The following is a 20,291-nucleotide window of genomic DNA, read 5'->3' on the forward strand; positions in this document are numbered from 1 at the left end:
ATGAAAAATCTCGTCCTCGAGATTTGCTAAAGATTGCTTTGAAAAACAAATACTCCACGGTCACGTGTTTTTGCAAGTAGGGTATGCGTTCGAGCGATTGTGGTTGTGAGTCTGCTGTCGTGGTGCTGTGTGAAATAAAATAATCCACATCGTGAGAAGGTGTACGATGCAGCAGCTCCAGGAAAAGAAATCTTATTCCGGGATTTTTTTCGCGAGGGAAACGGTTAATTTAAAGGAGCATAAACCACAACAAAACTACACACATTAGTAGAAGCCAAATAATTGACTTGTCGCACAAACTCAGGGTATCACGCATAAGTCACACACATAAATAAATGTTGCAACAAAGAACATAGCAGCAACGTCTAAAATGGAAACGGTAACTGGACGGGGTCCCGAGAAAACGTCTCTGGTACTGGGACTCATTCCTCTTCTATCGGGGGAAGTGGATTGACCAGTTTATGTATGTGTCTGTCTTGGTCAGGCCATAGAGTTCTGCCAATGGCGATCTGAGGATTTAAATCCGCGAGGCTCTGGAGACAACCCATCACACGTTGGGTTAAAGGTTCTTGAGCGATGACATACTGAACAAGGTTGGCCAGTAGTGGGTCTCTCTCAATTCGTCCGCCAGGAAAAGATGTTACTTCTCCGGGTGCTGCACGGCTCGGAAAGTAATAATACCCTCGTTCGCTGGCATAGGGTACCGCGAATCGAAGGCTAGCAAGCGCTTCGTATGCAGCAGCTTCTATGGCCATATGTGCGGTTGGCATTGATTTTCCTACGAAGGAGACCTCCGTTGGGTCTTGGTTTGAGTTTACGGGTGGGATGTGTACTGCTGCCCGATATCTCGAGGTGGAAGGGGTGATTCTTGATTTGAATAGCTCATACCGGGGTGGCTGGGTAGCGCCCATGGTACTGCAGGTAAAATCCCACAATATCTTGACAAAACTACCCGGGTTGCATCTGGAGTTCTCAGATGAATACTAGGGCTCGGCATGGCAAGAAATGGTTGTGAGGATGGTGGACAAGATGAGGGGTACTTGGCAGGGTCACGCGGTGGCCTATTTATAGCACCGGAGCTGGGTCATTTTTTCGTGGTGAAAGGAAATGATTTTGCCAGCTCAGCTCCAAGGGTCGGGGTCAAAGCCACAGATACATATCTCACCAAAGTGACGTATCACTGTGGAGTTGTCGGGGTGGTTTTGGTAGTTGTGCCCGGAAAATATGCAACTATGTGCTGACATACCCATGCAAGGTTACTATTTAAAATAGAGGCACGATGACAGGCTGCGTTTATATATATGGTCACACGAGGATACACTGGGACTCGACACTACTCGAGTGACTTAGTCTACCTCATTCATATCCAAGCAGGTGTTCCTTGCGGATGTCGAGGCTTCTCCATCGGCTTTGCCGTCGGGGTTAGCTGGAGGGGGTGGAGGAACTGCAGGGTTGGGGTAGCGATGATGACCATCGCGGGGATTGTTGGCCACAATCCCGTTGGAGTGTGTTCCCAAAAGGCGACGAAGCGCTTCTGGGGTCATCAAAGCACCTTGGTTGGTGGCTGGGGCTGACCTCAAGGTCTCGATTGGTTGTCCGAACAGCACGACTGGGTTGTCGGCGTCGGGCTCATCTTCCCTTCTTACCGGGGCTTGGCGAATCAGTTCTCCACGAGCCGCGATCAGATCAAGGGTGATTTGATCGAACAATCCTTCTAGTGCACCTACATAGCGCACTAGGTGCAACAATGCAGGATCTGTCTCGTGATCTCCGTTGACAACTCGGGGTGGTCTACCGTATCCGTCATGGCTGGGGTAGTAGTAGAAGGAGCGACAGTTAACTCTGGGTGACAAGTGCCGGAGTTGAACTATAGCTTCTCGAGCAGCTAGTTGGATGGCTTGTGGATCAAAAGAAGTTGTCCTTCCGGTGAACCTGTCGGGGCGTTCTGGCGATAGACCCCTACCATAGACGTGCATAGTGGCCCAGAATTGACGGCTCTCACCGCTCACGGACCCTTGGTACACCACATATTCTGGGGGTTCTCCTAACGCAAAGGCACGGCGGGTGAGGTTTGCTAGCACGGTCACAAAACCTCCAAGGTTGGTTGCTGTGGTCTCAATGTGGACGATGGGTCCGGCATTTTAGCTCGGTTTGGGTAGAGGTTGTGCTCTGTTGGGTTGAGGCTAGCGTGCCCTTCTATAGAAAAGGGGACGGAGTCTTCCTTCACATGCTTGCGAAAAAGACTATTCAGGATTCGGTCACTGGCGCATGATCGACAGGTTAGGTTAATAGGTTGGGCACCGACTGCCAAAAGGTGTCGGGTCACGGTATGGCTATCTTGCAAGGGAAGCTTGGCCGGGGTTCGGTTAAGGTCTAGTGGGTTGGTTAACCTAGGTTTATTGACCTGGCTAGGATAGGGTCAGCCAATGGTCAGCCTGGCTCTGATACCAAGTTTGTCGCGACCGCTTTTCCGGGTATTAATTTCCAGAAAATGGCCGTTGTGCTCACCAGCCCTGGGATTACTGTTAGCTGATGAGGCACCAACTTGATACAGAAATTTCAAGCAAAAAAAAAGTGCAGTACAAGACCATTCGGGTCTGTGAGTACAACAATTGGTTTCTAGTGGTTGATGGCGGAAGCGGTTGGTGGTTCACCACGGTCTATGGTCCTCCATTTCCCACAGGAACAGCTGACCAGGTTAACTCCTATCTTCGCGAGGCTGCTATCACTGTTGCTTAGGTTCCGAGGCTGTCATCGCAACGCTCCTCTCCAAGCAAGCAATCTGGCCAAGACAATAGCCAGGGACAAGTTAGTGAGTACTTTTGAATGTGCTCGCAAACATTATGAACATTGGTATAATATATAGCAAACGATATTCATGCTCTAAAAATATTCTATAATCACAACGTCAGTCATGAAAAAAAAAATCCCGATGCATGCAAGCAGGTTATTTATATGCAACAGGAATAGGTAATGACAGAATAGTAATAAAAAGCACCGATCGGATGTCTGAAGCGATGTCTCGAAAGGATAGTAAAAGTGAGCATGCCTCAATCGGGCGTCTTAGCGACACCACATAAAGGGCGTATAAGGTAATAACAAGCATGCCACAGTCGGGCGTCTAAGCGACACCACATAACACTACTAGGAAAAGGCCTACTAATGGCGCACCTAATTTGGTCATTAATGGCGCATTAGTGGTGCGCCATTAGTGCCACGCCATTAGTATATTTTACTAATGGCACACCACTGGTGCGCCATTAGTATCTGGTATACTAATGGCGGACCTCAGATGCGCCATTAGTATATACAACAGTGCGCCATTAGTATGCCTCCCAGGGGGCCATGTATACCCAGGTGCTTTGGCATACTAATGGCGCACAACAACAAGATGCGCCATTAGTAACTTCGGCATACTAATGGTGCACTGTTTAATGATGTGCCATTAGTATCCTTTGGCATACTAATGGCGCACTGTGATGTGATGCGCCATTAGTATGAATATTAGTTTTTTTTATTTTTTTATTTTCTGTTTTTTGCACAGGTTACAAAATGTATAATTGGACAAAATATAGACAGCACACATCAACAACAAATTCATCGAATACAATAGAAGATTAGTCTCTGAATACAATTCATCATATTAGTCTCCGAATACAATTCATCATATTAGTCTCCAAATTGAAAAGACCAAACAAAGATAGAACATTATATTACAAGTCTCGAGACCGCGAGTAGCGAGTTTGTCTTCACATTACAAGTCGATATCGATCATCTAAACTACCATCACATAGAAGAGAGCTGCGATCATCACGATGAGCATCATCACGATGAAACTCGTCTTCATCCGGTTCCTCCAACGCTCCCTCCCCTCTCCCGCTAGATAGCGGGCGTATCTAGATTCGGCCTCGGCCCTAGTGGTGTACCCTTTGTAACTGTTACCGCTGAATCGGTGAACCTGTCTCCGACACTCCTCCCAGTCGTCGTAGACTCCGGGAACCTTACCCTTGTACACGACATACGACGGCATCGTTATGCACTAACCAAACGAAACGTTAGTACCAATTCACAGACAATACCTAAGCAATATATAAGTATGCAACAGAATGATCGGAAGAGAAAAGCAAGACATTAATAGCATCGATTACATCTAAGTTGAACGACTCTCGAAACCAAAGAGACATACTACAAGTTCATTAAAGTTTAATTACAACATGAGCCAATCGATGTTTCAGAACTAGACACAGCATCACTGCTTTCGACTCGACTCAAGGGACTGGAGCGTGGATGAAGCCGCCGTCTATCGTGGGAGTCATGAAATAACGGTCGTTGTCAGCCTGCATTTGTAGCATTATGTCGATGTCACTGTTGGACGGTTGATTTCTGAGGTAGAACTGCCCCGAGGTACGAAGGACATCTTGATGGATGATTTCCGCAAACTCCGACTGGATGCGAAAGAATTCTTGTCTGATGTCCGCGTCCTGGATTGCCGACACGCTCGCGGCCCAATCTTTGAGTTTACTCGGTAGCAGAAGTTGATGATGGTCCCGTACGATCGCCCGCATGAGATGGATGGCGTAGTAGGCACCCTTCTGACCGCCAGGCGGCTGCTTGACGCAGCAGAACGTCGTATTGTGGGAGAACACGTGCTTGCCATACTTACGAATAGGCCTGGTGAAGGTGCCTCCAAATTTGGCGTAGCCGGGGAGAACATCATCAAGAACCTTCTTGACATTTGTGTAGTCTACATTCGAATGACGGTCCGGGTCGAAATACGTGGCCAAGGAATATTTGGGGCTTAGGAGGATGAGCGTGCAATGTGTTTCACTGCAGAAAACACGGAATGTTAAAAGAAAAACGATCGAAATCTAAGAATTCATATGTTACAGGGCGGTTGAGGGGAGGACTTACTCGGGAAAGTAAGGCACGAGGAAGTTATCCTTATCTTGGTTTGCCAGAATGACGCCTTCGAGGTAAGAACTCGCGACTTGCCGGTCCCCAGCGCTGCCCAAGATCTTGGCACGCATGTAGAAGGGGTCGACTATCATGATGTCCGGGGTCTTGTCACGAATGATCCGCATCTCCATACTCAGCGAAAATAGCCGAACGAAGGTGTAGTGCAGTGGATGAAGGTTCAACATAGCGTGGATGTCATCAAACCGCAGGACGATCATACCCCCGATGGAGTTATCCACAAAGCCCTTGCCCTCTGGCACCTTGGCCGCGAAAACCGGGTATGCCACATCCTTCTCTCTGAGACGCCGCTTCTCCAAAGAAAGAACACAGTCATGCAGACTCCGCATAGCACCGGTTGCAGCATCGAGCATATTTCTCGGTAGCATCGGCCTACCCGCCAGATGCAGCCTCCTCATTAAATCCTCAGGTGAAGGTGGCCCGTCCTGAGCACGGATCGTACTCGGTGCCGGCTGGCCCGCACCCTTGTTAGTCTTTCTTTTGCGTGCCTTCTTCTTCTCCTGTAATGGGACTGAGTTCTGCTCACAGACCGCCTTCTTGAGTGTGTTGGGGCTGATAATATTTCGCACCTCGCCTATCTGAGGCTCGGTGAAGTCGGCAGCTGGAGGCGTCTCCTGAGAGCTGAACTGCAGACGACGCCAATTGCAACTTGGCTTCTCTGCGGTACCAGCTAGATCGCGCACGTCTTTTGTTGGGTTAGGTTCTTCAGAAGGAGGCCCCATGAAGTCGCCACCGTACCCATGATCGGCAAAGTACTGATCGACGTTGCCAAATGTATCATCGTCGTCGTCGTTCTGATCCTGTGCCATATGCATGTTTGGATCCAGTGGCATAGGGATGTCCGGCACCATTGCGGCGGTCTTGCCATGGGGCCGACTTGGCGCCGGCACGACTAGAGGTGTTGTCTTTGGGGTGGTGTCCCCCGCCCCCAAACGAATCTGGCTCTTCGGCCGAAGCAGGGGCCAGCTCAGGCAGGCGCTGAGGGTCATCATCGTCGGCCCCGACGGGTCGAATCGGAGGTAACAACTCGTCGCAGCCTGGCAGCACCCGAACCAGTTGAACCCTAAACAAGTTGGGTGGCATCTGGGTACCGTGGAACAAGGGGTTGCCCGGTTGAACGATTTTGCCCTTGGCGACATCGACCAACTCGTTGTTCACGAAGTGCAGGAGAGTGCACGGAACGTCGGCGGTGCCCTGCGAAAACATGTAGGGCGTCAGGGATGCCCAGTCAAAGGCAAGGAGATGAAGTCCTCGGCCGAGAGAGGCTTAATTAGTTACTGTGATGATGGCGTCGAGCTTGGCTAATGTCGAGGCACCGCCAACGGCGGGCGTGCAGTTGACGGAGGGGCTGCTTGCTGGAGAGGTGGCGGCCGACGTACACCCGGGTGCATTAAGCTCCCGTGCCGGCGTCGGAGACACCAATGCCGCCTCCGCCGGAGACACCAATGGCCCCGCCATCGCGTTCTGCGAGTTGCTGGCCGTGAAGCTAGGAATCGGGGGCGGCCCCTGTTGGCTGCCCGCAATCAACGCACTCAACCCCTTGATCAAGGTAGGCACAATGGCGGTGATCGTCGCTCCGAGTTGTTGTTGCACTTGCTCTTGGACAATCTCCGGAATCCGCGCCACCTGTGCCTTGAGTTCTTGAACCTCGCGCGCCTGGCTTTCCGAGCTGGTCTTTTTCTCCTTTCGCCCACCAGTGTTATAGTATGACGACCATTTTGTCGACAAGCCTTTGCCGGCCACACGACCAGCTGACGTCGGCTTACTGAGCTTATCCTTGTTCTTCATTACATTCAACGCCCTATTTAGAGTGGTGTCCCAAGGGTTGCTCTTAGTCGACCCCGCGCTACTGCTTTCAGACGCCTGCGGAAGGAATGTGAACCATTTAGAAATTTGGCTTCATTAATTAGAATGCAACCATATGGAGCTAATTACGCGGGGGTGTATTCCTTACCAGAACAAGCTCAAGCGCCCTGGTCTTCGGATCCGTGGTAAGCTCCTTTGTTTTCGGGTCCTTCTTGTACCGGGTCGTGACAAAGTTCCTGGTCTGCTTGTCACCGTATTTATCGAAGAGGGGCGGTAGGCCTTGCTCGGCACGGTCCGCCTCCTCCTTGTCCCATATAGGCTCCGCCACTCTGTAACCGCCGGGACCGAGTGTGTGTTCCCCTAAGTTCAGCTCCCGCATTTCTTTCCCCCACTGACTTGATTCGGAGTTTGCGGTGCTCGAGCAATTGATCTTGAAGTCGTTGTAGTCATCTTCGGTGATCGAAGGATTTTTCTCCTTGATCTTCTCATAACTCTCACCTTTCTCAATCATTCTCTTCACATTGCTTTTCCAAGTAGACAGGGCCTTGCTCATCTTCGTGAGGGCAGCATTGTTCACTTTATTCCCTTTGAGGCTTGTGTTTTCAAATTCAGCGGGGAACTTGTATCGTTCGTGCAGCTTCGTGAAGAGGAGGTTGCACAAATTCCCTCGGTCAGGATGCCTCAGGTTCTCGGTGTTGATCAAGACGGTGCTCCGGAGAATGCACCCGAGCTGAAGCAAGTACCCCTTGACTATTCGTTCGGGCGCCGTTGGATTCCCGTCGGAGTCCACTTCAGTAACTTCCTCCTTGAGGGTGCGGAGCACGGTCGGGCGCCGGTCCTTCCGTTGCCTCTTCAGTTGGCTGCCATCTGTGCATGCGCCGCCATCATTAGTGGTGGCATCCTCGGCGGCACCATCAGTGGTGGCATCAGTGGGGTCATCCTCGGCGGCACCATCAGTGGTCTCAGGATCGATGGGGAAGGCGGCATCCTCATACAAGTGAGGTTGTTCCTCCATCTCCTGGGACAGCTCCAAGAATGCCTTGCCGCCCGAACCCCCGGGCTCATCGTTGTTGGCCATGTTTCTCTCTAAATAGGAACAAAGTTTGGTCAAAAAGTTGGTTATTGTCAAGGAACAAGATCATGGTCTCATCATTTAGGGTTTGTCGACAGCGAGGCATCCTAAAAGCTAAGCTTTCATCATTGAGGGTTTTTCGACGCCGAGGCACCCTAAAAGCCTAAGCTTTCATCATTTCGGTTTTTATCGACACCGAGGCACCCTAAAAGCCAAGGTTGTATAATTAATGGTTTGTCGACACCCATGCATTAGTCACAAGTACCCCATATGTCCTATTTTTAGCAAAGTCATTCTAAAATTCATGGAAAATTTCAGCATGACCTTTGCTGAAAATAGGACATATGGAGTACCCGAATTTGCCGGAACGAAAGTTAATCGACATTCCAGCAAACTCAAGGGCCTCTCGGGTGGACAAGGCAAAAAAGGCCTCCATCACAACATGGAAAATACATTGGCATGTGAAGAGGTGAAACAATATATGCATCTCCAAGCAGTATCATTCAACATTTTGGACAAACCACTACAAGCAATACTGGATCAGATACAAGAAGAATGTGAGAAAATGCAGACAAATACTAACAGATTGAGGTGTTTAACTTGTGGTGCTCTCTGTGCTATTAACATTTCAAGTCAAATCCTTTTCTGGTTAGTAAGTGTTTCTTGAGCATATGTATGTAGTAAGTGTTTCTGCTCTCAGTGTTTCAGAACACATATTTCAGCTAGCTATCTGTTCACAATCTGCAACATGAGACACTGAAAACAATTGCTACCAAGTACATCTCAAGCTCGCATAGTATCAGCACGATCTGTTCCTGTAGCCTTCTGAGTTGCCTCATGCCAATCGACTTCCGTGAGATGACGTCGAAAAAGTTGCATAGGCCAAATAGCGTTTCACGGACGTGCGCGTCCATGATCCCACGGATTGCAACTGGAAGTATTTGTGTCATCAGCACGTGACAGTCGTGAGACTTCACCCCGCTGAACTTCTGCTTCGCTGGGTCTAGGTATCTGCTTATCTTCCCCGCATAACCATAAGGAAGTTTTACTCCTAGGAGGCAGGTGAAAAACTGCTCGATCTCCTCCTGACTTAGAGTGAAGCACGCGGGAGGGTAGTCATTTCCGGTCTTCTTGGCCTTTTTGCCTTTGCGACGACTTTCTGTGTCCTGCTTCGCCTCATCATCATCATCATATATAGCGTGAAGCTCCTGCCTGATGCCCATTGATTTCAAGTCTGCCCTTGCTTTCGGCCCATCTTTGGTCCTCTCTGGCATGTTGAGCAGGGTACCAAGCAGACTCTCGCACACGTTCTTCGTGATATGCATGACATCAACACTGTGAGGCACACGGTGGATCTTCCAGTATGGCAAGTCCCAGAAAACAGACCTCGTTTTCCATACCTTCAGCAGTACCTCTGGCGCCTTTCGCTTCTTTCCCAGCACTGGCGCCTTTTGCTTCTTTCCCGGCAGTGGGCAGTCTTTCCAATTTTTCAACAGCTTGTCTATTTCCTCGCCGCTCCTCGTACACGGGCGTTTTCGGGGTTCGGTTTCCTCCACGAACAGATCCTTGCATTTCCTCCATGGGTCATCGTCGCGAAGCCACCTTCGATGTCCCATAAACATGGTTTTCGAAGACCCGGGATCTCTATCTAGCTGGCGATACGTTGTGGCATCCATGCACCTTACGCATCCAAAAAATCCGTGGACTACCTGCCCCGCGAGATATCCGTAACCGAGATAGTCGTGCACCGTCGTCAGCAGTGCGGCTCTCATAGGGAAATATTCTTTCTCTGCGGCGTCCCACGTATTGGCTGGCGTTTTCCACAGTGTGTCTAGCTCGTCCTTCAGCAGCCCCAGATACAGATTGATGTCGTTCCCTGGTTGTTTCGGCCCTTTAATTAGCATACTCATGTGAATGTACTTCCTCTTCATGCACAACCAGGGGGGAAGGTTGTACATCCACACAAACACAGGCCAGGTGCTATGTGTGCTTCTCTGGCTGCCAAACGGATTGACTCCATCGGTGCTCGCGCCCAGCACGATGTTCCTTGGATCCTTCCCAAATTCTGGGTATTCGAAGTTCAACGCTTGCCACAGGCTCGCATCCTTAGGGTGACTCAGCATCTTGTCTTTTTTATCTATCTCCGGATCATTTGCATCATCTTCTCGCTTCTTCTCCTCCCTATCCGCGTGCCAACGCAGGAGCTTTACTACCTTAGGGTCCACGAAATACCGCTGCAGACGAGGAGTGATCGGAAAGTACCACACCACTTTTCGAGGAGCTTTCTTCCTCTTCTTGTATCGAGTGACGCCGCACACCGGACATATGGTAGACTCCGCGTGCTCGTCCCGATAAATGATGCAATTGTTCATGCACACATGGTATTTCACGTGCGATAAATCCAGAGGACACACGATTTTCTTCGCCTCCTCCAAACTGGTCGGGCACTTGTTCCCCTTGGGAAGACGTTCGTGCCAGAATGACATGTTCTCGTCGAAGCATGCATCGGTCATTTTGTGTTTTACCTTCATCTCCAGAGCCATGAGCGTTACTTTCAGGCGAGTATCCTCGGGCCTGCATCCTTCATACAATGGAGTAACCGCGCCTAACTAAAGTTGATCCATCTTGGCTTTCTCTCGGGCGGCAGCTCTTCCATTATCCGTCTGCTTGAGAAGCAGCTCTTGAATATGAGGGTCCTGCACCCAGCCCATTGATGGTCCAGCGTCGTCTGCTCCGCCGGCATCATCATCTTCATGATCATGCCCGTCATCTGCTCCGGCATCTTCCTCATCATCATGTCCTGCATCTTCTACATGATGAGTGTGTACAGCATCACCGTCATGATCATCTCCTGGGGATTCTTCGTTTCTCGCCCGCCCGAGCCGCGATCGTTGTCTTGCTGCCCTTCCTCATTTCTTGCCCGGCCCCCATGGACGACTTCATAGTCATCTTCATCACCTTGCCACCGATAGCCATCCATGAAACCACGCAAGAGCACGTGGTCCCGCACCTGCCCGAAATCCGGGTCCGCAATAAGGCTCTTCAGCTTGCATCTTCGACACGGACATGTTATCTCCATCTCGTTCTTTTGAAGCATCTCGGCCTTCGCGGACCTCAAAAACCTATTCACGATGCCTTCAGTCATCGTGCGGACCATGGTCGCCTGCGGGGTAGAGCAAAACAATATTTTAGAACCAAGAAAAAATTTGGCATGACTTTCCCTAAAAATAGGACCAAAAAGAATGCTTAATGCCAAAATTCTCGCCGAAACGGAAATGAATCAACATTCCGGCAAAATATTGGCAACTATCGCATTTCAAATACCGGTACACCTCCAAACACAAACACATATACAACACCACAAACATATGCAACACCACGAACATACATAGATCTAGCTAGGCCATAAAAAGTGCATGTGCACATTGTTGTAGGGAGAACAACATAAATATAGCTTCCCCCCTTACTTACCTATCAAAACAAGGTAATTTAACCACTTAAATTGAATGAATCTATGGTGGAAATGAGGTGAAAAAGAGGAGGCACCGGAGACAAGGAGGAGGTGGAGAGAATGAAGTGGGGAGAAAGTGAGTGTGGGTAGGAGAGGCTGTCCAAAATATCTTGTTGCTGCCCACTTACTAATGGCGCACCAACTCTAAATGCGCCATTAGTAATCCAGGTTACTAATGGCGCACCTTCTGGTGGTGCTCCATTATAGTTTTGCAAAAAAACATACTAATGGCGCACTGTTCCACAGTGCGCCATTACTAGTTTAAACTAGTAATGGCGCACAGTGGAACAGTGCGCCATTAGTAGTTTTGCAAAAAAAGGAATAAAAAATATAATAAAAAAATCAACATTATGGCGCACTTTCCGATAGGTGTGCCATTACTAGTTACAACTAGTAATGGCGCACTGTGTCTGGATGCGCCATTAGTATGTTTGGACAGGCGCACTAGTTCAAAAAAAATTGATACTAATGGCGCACCCTGGGCCAGGTGCGCCATTAGTAGTTTCAACTCTAATGGCGTATCAGAAGGTGGTGCGCCATTAGTATATACTAATGGCGCACCACTTGTCTGGTGCGCCATTAGTGTCAATCCCATCTATAGCCCTTTTTCTAGTAGTGTAAAGGGCTTATAAAGTAAATAAAATAACAAGCATGCCACAGTCGGCCGTCTAAGCAACACCACATAAAGGGCTTATAAAGTAAATAAAATAACAAGCATGCCACAGTCGGGCGTCTAAGCGACGCCACATAAAGGGCTTGCAAGTAAATGAAATAACGGACCTGCCATAGTCGGGCGTCTGAGCGACGCCACATAAAGGGCTTATATGAAAATGAAATAACAAACATGCCGCAGTCGGGTGTCTGAGCGACGCCACATAAGGGGCTTATATGAAAACATAATCATAGTGAATATCCAGGAGGTGGTACCGTCCCAGGGATATTCCTTATTTCAAACAATGCAAACGATTAGTCCATAATGATAATAACCATAACCATCATATATCACAAGTCATAATCAATATTTGGGTTTAGTAGTTTCTCCTCCGAAGACTGACACTAAGACCGACACTTGACCCTTCCCAGACTGTAGTCCTTAACCATGGACACGGCTATTCGAATAGGTTTAATCTCTACAGAGGGTGTACTCTTTACCCACGAGTAACGGATTCCTGTAGTCCATCGGGACTAATTCCGTCTACGGCCTTTTAGTTGACAACACACCTGACTTGCACACACCAGCTTAACTTTACTTCTGTCAGGAATCACCCGCGACACTTGTTAAGCAAAACTCTAAGTGGGGAGGCTACAACCTCGCGTAGCATGGGATCAAATTTCTATCGCGCGCCCTAAGGGGTGTCCCCCTCTCGGTCCCAACCGGATACACCCATGCCCCCGGACCAGGTGGCATGCCTACCGGCTACAACCGGTATCTTCCACCATGGCCTCTCTGTACGGTATGTGCCAAGACAAGGGTTAACAACTTACTAAACCATACCCTACCTACGGCAGGAACTAGTGGCAGTACAAAACAAGTATGGGGGTTACCGCAACAAGACTCGATCTATGGCCGACTCAGGAGGCTTATAAATTCCCTGCATGACATGTATATCAAATATATTTCGACCAACAAAATCACCACCAATTATACCTTACTATGCCATACTGGACATAACCGTCCCGACGGAGACCGGCGATAAGCTCACGCCTACCCAAGGCAGAGGCTTTCCCGGATTCCTTTCTGGCATGCATGCAAGGAACATGAGGATGCTTACCATCACAAGTATATTCATTTCCAACAGCAAGGAAATCACTAATATGCATTCATGCAAATGATCGCATCATCACATAAAATAACAAGTTCTCCGAAATAAGGTGGTGTTATAATCGTGTCAACCAACACATCAAAAATATTATGCCAGGGTTCAAGATGCTTGCCTTCATGGTCTGGAAGGGCAGGGTGCACTCCAAATCTTTTGAAAGCTTTCTTCTCTTCCAAAATCCTATTTTTGAAAATATGCAAATAACAGATATTTCAAAAACAGTACAAAAAAGTTGTTTGGAAAATTTTCAAATAAATCTCAAAATAAACTAGACAGAATTTGAGGGATGTAGGAAAAAGAATCAACTCATTTGGAGTTGTATTTAAAAAGTTAAGCTCAGTCAAAGTTTTGGTCAAAATCTGTTATTTAAAATTAAAACAGAAAAAGAAAAACGTTTCGAATATACATACACGTCGAAGGCGTATTCTGGAAACGCGCCTCCACTTATCCAGCGTGGACCGAGCGTGTGTCACTGACAGTGGGCCCGCCTGGCCCACTGGTCAGGTTTGACTAGTCCACCTTCCCTCCTCTTCCTGTGCCCGAGAGGGGGCGGAACTCCGGCGATGCTCGCCGGCGAACGGCGGCGCCATTCGAGAAACAGAGGTCACCCGCGGGCTCAGGGGGCCGAGGCGGTCACTCCGGTGGTCACTTTGGTCTCTGGGGTGGATGGAGCTGCCGGCGGCGAGCTCCGCAGCGGACGGTGGCCGTCGGGCAAAGTGGGTTTGGGGCTACGGTGGTTCCCGATCGGAATCAAGCAGGGGGATGGGTTCACGGAAGAGAGAGAGAGCTTCTGGTGAAGAGAGTGGAGAGGGGGAGGCCCTAGTGGTGCCGGAATGGCCGGGGCAGTAGCGGCGGCAGGAGTTGCCGGAGAGGAAGAAGACGACCTCCTCGGGTCGATTGGCTGCCATGGGGGGAACTAGAGGAGTGGACTAAGGTTGCATGAGTGCGGGTACGAGCTCGGGGCTTCCTTTTATAGGCGAGGCAAGGCGGTTCCGCGGCGGCCGTGGATAAGGTCACCGGTGACCGGCATTCTGTAGCTAGGGCGTCGTGGCGGCGACGAGCGCTAGGGGCCACGCTTGTGGATGAGCTCGCGCTGCTCCAGGGGGCAGGTGGTGAGTGGGAGAGGCTCGGGCGGCGCCGACCTGAGCAGGGGCTGTCGGGCGGCCGTGGCGGCTAGCTCCTGGCCTGCCGGGGACGTTGCGAGGGGCTGCTTGGCGTGATGCGGTGAGAAGGGGAGTGTGTGGCGCGGCTCTGCAGTGAGGGCAAAACCAGGGGCGCGACGCGGCGGCTCGGGCGCGGCACGTGCAAAACGTGTCCTCTGCTTGCGCCCAGATCACGCACGGAACATGCTCGACAAAATGCCAGGGCATGCTAGAGGTCTCGGGTGAGGCTGGCACTTAGCAGACCTAGGTTAGGAGTAGCTGGGAGTTTAGTGGACATGCTAGTTTGTCCATAGGTGCAAGTTTACAGTGCAATGACAAAAGTCATGTCAAAGCTGTTCATGCACTCAAGGTGTTTGACGAAATGCTAAAGGCACCTTGGCATTACTTGGAGTGGCCAAAACTTCCAGATGGTGGTCTCATTAGATGCATAAGAGGGTGGTGAGGTTAGTTTGCCAAATGCAGAAACTTGATAGTATAAGATTTGCAAAACTACAATTTTGGACAGGAGGTAAATGGCATCATTTCATGAACCAAAAATGATCAAATGGGTGCATGCTCCTGGACTTAGGGATTTAGTAGGGAGGACTACAAGTAGGAAAAGGAATCATGGAAAAAGGAGCAACTAAAACCGTGGTTGCTGTACAAATCCTCAAGTTGGACCAGAATGAAAGTGAGGTTGGTTCACTCAAGTTTTTCAAATAACATCACTGGGTTTTTGCATAAAGTTGAATCATATGCTACTACCAACATCCCATAATTTTGGTGGAGGCTAGAAAGAAATATTTAAATGAGTTGTAGTGAAAAATTGCACTCTGGACCAGAGAAGAAAATTGGGTGCAGAGCTCATGAATAAAAGATATTTTTGTATAAAAGTGATTTAAAAACATCACATGACATCTCCAAATTTTGGTTGGAATTTTATGTGAATTTATCAAATGGTTGTAGTTCAAATATGGCCTTCAAGAAAATAAAGATCAAGCAAATTAATTATGTAATTTCTTCTACTAATAAAATAAAAGTTTTTCTAGAGAGGTTAAACAAGTCCAATAACATATTTGAAAAGTTTTCACTTTGGGGAAAAACTCCATAATAACAAGGGAGAAAAATGGTTCAAAAAAATCAAAAGGGAGCCTAGAAAATAAAAGTTTTAATCTCCTAGCAAAATTTTAATTAACAAACAAAGTTAAAATTTTGGGGTGTCACGCCCGAAAACTGCGGCACAGGTGGGGAGGGGGGCACAACTGCGGCACGCCCGAAAACGCGGCCTAAACCGCACTAGGGGCTTCCCTTTTGGTTATTTTTCTTTTTCTTTCAGGACCTTAATCTCTGGAAACACTGTCCAGTAGCACTGTTGCCGAACACATGATGCAGCAACCAAGGAGGTAGACAACTATGTTATACCACGGAATTCCCAGGTTGATTACAGTAACGAGTGAAGTATTCAATTCAATATCATTCCCAGCTTGCCCTTGGAAGGGACATAGTCCTACTCTTTGCTTATCGCACTATCTGTATCACTCTGCCTTAATGCAATTTTTTAATCAACAATGCATGACATTACGACTATTATTGCATTCTTGTTATATATGTATATATGTGTGTGTGTGTGTGTTCTTTAATGACGCCTTGCAACCGTACACTCTGGTACGACCAATACACCAGGGGCTTACGTACCCCACAATGCGGTGTGAAAAGTCCGAACACTTTCACAAGTGCGGCACCCCGAACTTATAGCATTATATGCATCAGCTCCGAATCATGTCTTTGGTCAAATGTTGGGTTTGCACGGCTCCTATGTTTTGGTACCTTACGTTCCGCTCTATCGGCTAAGGTAGCGCTAGGAGAACAACTGCGATTGTGCCCTGGTTCTGCTGGGTTTAGCACCTCAGTAGAGAAAGCTAAAACTGACTGTCATGATAAGGCGAGAGACTGGTCGCTGTTCGGCGAGGTTTTTTTCGAGTCCCTAAAGACTTATGCCGCTTAGGGCGAGGGGCCGGCCCTGTCCGGCTTACAGGCGTGTATCGCGCCCCGAATTCGGCCTTCCGAATACCAGGGGCTTCACCAAAATTTAAAATTATAGAATTCTATGGCTAAGTGAGAGTGATAAATCATTATTAGTCTGGTTGCCTTGTTCATTGTGCTGAGCACCTCCCTTGAAGGACCCAAATATGGGAACAAGAGTGCTCATGTTTATCCCGAACACCCCAGCACTAGTGGCATGGGGGCAGAAGCCGAGGACTAGCCATCTCTCAGATTGGATAAACGGCCAAACAGAAGGTAATATTTTAAATTCAAACAAGCGTTGCATAGCGCATATGAAACAAGTTTTCATCATACAGGATCACACAAGCAAGTCTCATTCAAATATTACATCTTTTGGGCACTCATCCGCGATGAGACGGGCACCCGGCAGAACACCCTCATAGTACATCTCGGGGTGGCGGTGCTCCTTGCCCTCCGGCGGCCCCTCCTTGATCAGCTTCACGGCATCTAGCTTGACCCACTGCAATTTCACACGGGCAAAACCCCGACGTGCACCTTCAATGCAGACGGATCGCTTGACGACCTCCAACTGTGGGCAGGCATCCACAAGCCGCCTCACCAGGCCGAAGAAGCTGTTCGGAAGGGCGTCGGCAGGTCACAGCCGGACTATAAAGCCCTTCATGGCCAGATCGGCCGCCTTATGTAGCTCGACCATCTGCTTCAGCTGGTCGCTCATCGGCACCGGATGTTCGGCCTCAGCATACTGAGACCAGAACAGCTTCTCCGTCGAGCTTCCGTCCTCGGCCTGGTAAAAATGTGCGGCATCGGACACACTGCAGGGCAAATCTGCGAATGCTCCTGAAGAGCTCCGGATCCGGGTAAGTAATCGGTAATTTAATTTTACATGCTTGCTTTGCATATAGAAAGCCTTACCCGCCGCTATCTTCTTCATCGCGTCGATCTCTTGGAGGGCCTTTTGGGCTTCGGCCTTGGCACTTTTTGCGCTCTCGAGGGACACAACAAGCTCAGACTCCCTCGTCTTGGAGTCAAGCTCCAACGCCTCGTGCTTCGTCACGAGAGCCTGGAGCTCTTGCTACACCTCGCCCACCAGAGCCTCGTTCTTCTCTCGCTCGGTGCGCTCCTGGGCCACTTTATCTTCGTCTTGGGTTAGCGCTTGCTTCAGGGTCGCCCCTGACAAACATACAATGATCCTGTCATTGGGCAATCGCATCCTTTTTTTATATATACATAGACGGGGTATTACTTACCCTTGTTCTCCTCGAGCTGCCTCTTAGCAAGGCTGAGCTCTTTCCGGGACCCCTCGAGGGCCTGCTTCACTACGGCGACCTCCGCAGTCAGTGCGACGGACGCCAGCAGTGAAACCTGCATATGCATATTGACATACTTATATTAGACTCTTGCGATATTATTTGATCCTCTGTTCGACTTTTCTTTGTGAACACCGAACAAAGCATCAGGGGCTACTGTCTATGACGTAATATTTGTACTACATTTTAAAACACTTACCTCGAAGCCTGTTAGAAGGCTGGCATAGGCTTCAGTCAATCCGCTCTTGGCGGACTGAACCTTCTGGATCACCGCACTCATGATAGTGCGGTGCTACTCGTTGATGGAAGCACTGTGAAGCGCTTCCAGCAAATTGTCCAGTGCCTCTGGATGGACAGAGGTCACCAGCACAGGCGTCTTGCCCCTCTTAGAAGGAGGCTGCCTGCCCGAGCCCGGAACCGCTGGATGGTCCGGCATGGTGTTCGGCTGAGGGCCGAACTCGGAGCTCTTAGGGGCCCCGTCCCCTCGGCTCCCGGAGTCCGGAAGGTCGCCTTGGGGCGCCTCCGGGACTGTCTCCCCTCGATTCGGTGCCTCTTGAGACAACACCACGGCATCGTCGGCAGGATGAGGGGAGGTGGCGGTCGGGACCGGATCGCTATCCATGTCCGACGAGCCCAGGGAGCCATCCGATGATACCTCGATATTGGCTCCTGGCGGCCTGCATAATCATGTTCCGCGATTAGGGAAAGCAGTGCGACAAAGGAATCCTATGAGTTACTCTGGTATCCGAATACTTACGATCTCCCCGGGGGCTTGACCCTGGGCAATCACTCGTCTTCGCCTTCGTCGGCGGTGGTGGAACTGTCCGGAAGAAGAGTCCTTCCCTTCTTGGACCCCCTGGCCTCCACAGTAGGGGCGGACTTCCTTTTCTTGTCTCCCCCAATGGGTGGAGGAGCTTCTTCTTCTTCTTCCTCGTCTTTGGGGGAAGAGTGCGCCGTAGAGTCATCGGACGGTGAGTCCGACGACGCCTGGCGTCGGGAACTCTTTCGGGTTCCCTTGGCCTTCTTGGTCTTCTCCGGCACCTTATAAGGGGCCGAAGTCAGCATCTTCGCCAGAAGAGCCTCTGCGGGTCCTTCGGGCAGAGGAGCCGGACAGTCGATCTGTCTGGCCATCTTCTGCCAGTCCTATCAATGATACGGGAGTTTAGATCCCGCATAGAGTCCATCTATATAAAAAATAAGTATCCTGTGAAAGGTAAAGCAGCTTACCGCACTGGCTTGGCGCTTCGCGCTAAATCCGCGATCCTCGGTAATAGGGGGGGACCTCGGCGCTTTTGAATAGCACCCTCCAGGCGTCTTCATTAGTCGTGTCGAAGAGCCTGTTCAGAGTTCGGTGCTGCGCCGGATTGAATTCCCACAAGTTGAACTCCCGTTGTTGGCACGGGAGTATCCGGCGGATGAGCATAACTTGGACTATGTTGACAAGCTTGAGCTTCTTGTCTAGCATGTTTTGAATACATGTTTGGAATACGGTGAGCTCTTTTGAATTACCCTAGGACAGGCCCTTCTCTTTCCAGGAGGTGAGCCGCGTGGAGATGCCAGAACGGAACTCGGGGGCCGCTGCCCATGTAGGGTCGCGCGGCTCGGTGATATAGAACCACCCCGATTGCCACCCCTTTATGGTTTCCACAAATGAGCCCTCGAGCCATGTTACGTTGGGCATCTTGCCCACCATGGCGCCTCCGCACTCCGCCTGGCGGCCGTCCACCACCTTCGGCTTGACGTTGAAGGTCTTCATCCATAAGCCGAAGTGGGGCCTGATGCGGAGGAAGGCCTCGCACACGACGATAAACGCCGAGATGTTGAGGATGAAGTTCAGGGCCAGATCGTGAAAATCCAGGCCGTAATAAAACATGAGCCCCTGGATGAATGTATGGTGAGGGAATCCCAGTCCACGGAGGAAATGGGTGAGGAATACTACCCTCTCATGGGGCCTGGGGGTGGGGATGAGCTGCCCCTCATCTTGGAGCCGGTGCGCGAAGTCGTCGGGCAGGTATCCGGCACTCCTCAGTTTCTTGATGTCTCCCTCCATGATGGAAGAGACCATGCGAAAACGGATGAGCAAAGGAGGAAGAAGGCATGGATAGAAAGGTGAATTCTTATCCATTTATATGAGCGGACGAAACTAAGCGTACCCACTTGCCTGGTAAAACTCGCTTATCCCCCAAGCGCCGCAATTGATGGCGCGGTTGGGTTACCCATGCCCGTATTGATGAGAATCCCGTAATAAGGGGACACGATCTCTACTTTGACAAGACGTTCGAAAAACTGCCTCGCGTTATGTGCGGGGCTTGTTAAAGGAAACGGTTCGAATAATCACCGGGCCATGACATAACGTCATGCTGGCAAAACAAGCCAGCAAATTAGATCTGCGAAAATATTATTCTCTCTACGGTGGAATGTGGAACTTATTCTGCAGGGTCGGACACTGTCCTCGTATTCAAATTATTCTGTGATGTATTCGGTGAAGGAACCCGCCTTGCAATGCCGAAGACAATACTGCGCGCCGGACTCATCGTCATTGAAGCCTAGTTCAGGGGCTACTGAGGGAGTCCTAGATTAGGGGGTCTCCGGACAGCCGGACTATCTCCATTGGCCGGACTGTTAGACTAAGAA

The sequence above is a fragment of the Triticum urartu genome, chromosome 4 (assembly GCF_003073215.2).
Source record: "Triticum urartu cultivar G1812 chromosome 4, Tu2.1, whole genome shotgun sequence".
Classification (NCBI taxonomy): domain Eukaryota; kingdom Viridiplantae; phylum Streptophyta; class Magnoliopsida; order Poales; family Poaceae; genus Triticum; species Triticum urartu.